Source organism: Malaclemys terrapin, chromosome 1 (genome assembly GCF_027887155.1).
Source record: "Malaclemys terrapin pileata isolate rMalTer1 chromosome 1, rMalTer1.hap1, whole genome shotgun sequence".
Classification (NCBI taxonomy): domain Eukaryota; kingdom Metazoa; phylum Chordata; order Testudines; family Emydidae; genus Malaclemys; species Malaclemys terrapin.
Window position 1 is genome coordinate 107908980 of NC_071505.1, and position 4350 is coordinate 107913329.

A 4350-nucleotide genomic window follows, 5' to 3' on the forward strand; every position below is an offset into this window, starting at 1 on the left:
GAGCCCATTCACATAAGTTAAGCACATAGGTAAATGTTTGCAGAATCTGTGAGCTCTTTGACAGACATAATTCATCAGTTGCCTCTTCAGTGCATGTTCATCTGGGGTCTAGGCTAATTTTCAAAACAACACTATTTACATACAGCATGGGTAACCTCTTGTGATGGTGTCAGGAACACAAGTACTGTATCTCCTCCATGGTGGTGGTGGTGATAACAACTGCTGCGGCTCAGTAGCTAATTGAAGGCATTTTATTTATTAGCAAGCTGGCCAAAAGTCAGCACCGAAAACTCAAACCACTGTCCTACGAATTGGCTAGCAGTGCAGTGTTCTCAGCAAATATCCCAGGGAAGATTGGGACGTTTTAAGAATTTTTTTTAAGTTTAACTTTAAATTTGACATTTGAACTTTTGTGGATAGGAATTGTTTTCCTTTGGAGGGGTAGGGAGGCCAGAGCTGCTAATTATACAATAGCCAAAGTAATACAGTGGTTGAACGTTTGAATCCTCCCTAAGTTACTCCATTAACTTTTAAAGTACTTTCCTTTAAATAAAGGCTTTAATTGCTTTATTATGTTTTGGGGTTTGTATATTACCCCTTTTTAGCGTTAGGTTTTGCAGACATGTTTCAAGTTGGAGGAGTAAGGGTTTGATTTGTACGATGAGGCTAACGAGACACAATCAAAGCTGTGAGGCTTAAAATTAGACAACTGGGCTTTGCTTTGGTTTGTAGGTGACTGAACATCCCACCATCTGATCAGCTTTGCCTTGGGAAAGGGCAAGTTGTTTGAAATGCAGAAGCATTTTGCTCTTGAGGATTTTATGCATTTCATTCCCCTGTTGGCTCCTAGGGGACCTGAGCAAGACAAGCAGTGCCCTGACAAGTACGGGAGGTAGCCAAGTCTGGGTGGTTGGTCAAAAGAAAAGTCATCATGGGGTATTTTAGAGTCAGAGAGAGGAAAAGTAGGGAAATGCCAAAGAATCCCTCTCCCTCAAAACTAACTCACTAAAAAAATAAAATAAAAATGGAGTAGGCATAGTGGAAAGATATAGTAACATGTATGTTATGCAAATACACTGTATTGTCCTGGCTTTATTGCTGATTGGTCACCCAGTTGAGTAGTTATTTTTAGCATGTTGCAACATGCATGGTAAAGGCTGGTAGATTCTCTAGCCCTTCTTTCCCTCAGCCTGGTAGAAATTTAAATGTTTTGAAGGTAAACTTGACATTAGTCAAACTTGAGTGTCCCTTTTAAGTTCTAAAACCATTGTGTTGAACTAGCTTTGGAATTAAATGATTAGAATAAAAGGACACGGACATGGAACATTGGTCATTTAAAAAATTCTTGCTTATTGATAAAGAACCCCTGAGAAGCCTAAAACTGAAATCTCCTTACTAAAAATGTTCCCTTTCCTTGTGCACAAGCTGTTTTGTTATTGTAGGATCACATTTGTTTTCATGGGGGAAATGGCATCATAGAATTATCAGGGCTTTGCAAATGGATGTAGAAAAACAGACAGGCCATTGCACTGATGTAAAGAATGCACACACAAATAAGACGAATGTTAGGTCTTCCCAGTGTCCCTTTGGAGGTCTAATCCTGCTCTCATTTAAATCAGTTGAAGTTTTGCCATTGTCATCAATAGGAGCAGAGGTAAGCCCCAGTTCAACAAAACACTTAAGTATATATTTAACTTAAAATGTGTGCTTAAATTATTTGCTAAATTGAGGCCTCAATTATAATTATATTTAAAATATCACTGGCAGGTTAAAATATATTTGTTAAAAATCCTCATTTCCTTACTAGTGTTAATAATACTAGATCATTAAAAGCAAAAGAATTTTAAAAATCCAAATTACTTTTCAGATGTTTGAAGTTCGTGTACTTCACCTTGGACAACAAAAACAGGCTAGTCACTTTCACTTTTGGATCTAGTTGCTCTTATTTTTGGTTCCTGTGCACTGTAATTAACACAATTCTGCCGTGTTTGCATTGAAAATATTGGAGGAGAGTACTTAAATCCAAATTAAAAATGGTTTTCAGTGAAATAAAAAAATCATAAATTCCATATTAGGTTTTGTCATTTTAGTTTGAACAAAGCACAACTTTTGGGCCTAAAATATATGCATATATTTTTGTAATATTCATTGTGTCAGGATGCCTACAGCTTGGTATAGATGTCCCCCCAGTATTTAAATAAAATAAAGTAAATAAATAAAACGTTCAGTATTAGGGTTTTGATTCAAAGGTAAGATTTTAAGGGAGTAGTTTATAGTTGTATTTCTAATTTTATGTAATCATTTCGCAAAGTGGTATTTGCTGGTCACTCTCTGTATGGCACGTAGAGCTTTCTGACATAATAGCTATTTTAAAAATTAAATCGATTTCAACACAACTCTGCAGATGTTGTAACATGGGGCAGCTGCTCCTGAGCTGTGCTAACAATGTGAAGGAGGAAGACTGCAAAAAAGTGAGTTTTTAAGTGTCTCATTGAAAGGTAAAATTGTTTCAGCTACTTCTTAAAAATACATTAAAATGAATCGCACATGCAAACGTCTTTCCTCCTCCTTCTGCCAAAGGGCATAATCTTTCACCAGTGAATTTGTGAGTTTTATCACTGGTGTCAAAGGTACAGAATCAGTCAGAAAAGAGTGAGAGACTTGAGGGAGAAAACCTGGGTTACATTTTGCAAAAGGCATAATGAGGAATAATCATCAATGTTGCTATTTTAAAATGGCGAAACATGCACGTCAGAAATTTCATATTTAAAAAAGGAAAAAGAGCACAAAAGGTGCTGGAACTAGGGGTGCCGAGGATGCTGCTGCACCCCCTGGCTTGAAGTGGTTTCCATCATATACAGGGTTAACAGTTTGGTTCAATAGCTCTCAGCACCCCCGCTATACAAATTGTTCCAGCACCCCTGCATAGCACACACTTTTTAAATGTAATATTAATACGTTTGCCCTGAGAAATGATGAGAAAAGTCATGCTCTAGCTATAGAAAAAAGACAAAGGTCACAAATATATAAACGAAAAAGGGAAAGTAATTTAAAACAAAATATCTATTATTTTACCAAAAAAGCTTTAAGCCATATAATAATTATTTACTAATAGTTTAAACCCATTAAAAACTTCACACTCCTGTGCTATGACTAGGGCTCTATGATACAAGTAATAATAATAACAACTGGACAATTGTAAAGCCACATTTGTAGTAAAAGCCATGAAGGAATGGAGTCCTTTTGTCGAATCTGTCTCAGTCATGGGCTCACCTGTCTGACAAAGACCATGGCTTTTAATGGAAGCCAAACCTCTAAATTCCCCAGAATGTTTATCACAGAAGTTGGAGCCAGAACAAACATACTGCCAGACCTGACCAACCTCTGACTTTTGGACTGAGATTTTGGCATATAAGGAATTTCTCAAAACTGTCTCCAAAATCTTGGACTTTTGGTAGTGGTGCTGAGGTTACAGGTGCTGGGCGGAGGATGTATCCATATCCAAATGTGAAATAGACTAAAGCAAAGATTCCCAAAGTGTGGATCTGAGAAAACCAAGTGATCAGAGTATTTACTTAACTTTCCTATGATTACTTTCTAATGTAAGCAATTGCTTGTAACAATCTCTATTAAAATGTGGTCCATTTTGCACAAAAGTTTGGGAACCCTGGGTCATAGGTGCAAGAAGGCAGTGAGTTCCTGTCTAGCCAGGCCCAAAGGGGACAGACCTCACTATTGTCCTTTTAAAAAAAAAGGGGGTAGGTATTATTTTAGACAGTTCAAAAAGTTCTGACATTGTCAATTCTTTTTCAAAGGAAAGTGAGCAAACTGGGAGTAGCCGGCCAAGGGGTAGTAGTGGTGGCTGGTTCCTCAAGGGGAAAACCTCAGGCTTTTCAGTTTCTCATTGTAGGCAGGTAGCCATAGAGCCTCGGCAATCCCAAGTATTTCACTTGAAAGATAAGCAAAATCCTCCCGCATAGGCAGCAGTGAGATTCCTTTACCACACAAACAAACCCCACAAACACAAAAACCCACCCTGAAGTGAGGCGTGAGAGCGTGACATTTGGCAGAAGGTCTCCTAAGTAACTTGCAAAGGAAAGATTTGCAGCACCTGGCACCGTTTCCCCCCACCAGGTATTGCACAGCAGCACTCATTGTTGTGATTCCATTTGCTACAATCTCCTCCTACTCCATTGAGAGGGGGCGGGGAGTGGGTTGTTTGTGTGAAGTCATCGCCACCGTCACAATGGGCCGCACCACCCCCTCCTCCCAGGCTTCCCGCGCGGGCCTTTCTCCCTTAAAAGGACAATGGGGCGCGTATGCAAAAGAACTCGATTGAGTAGAATTGAG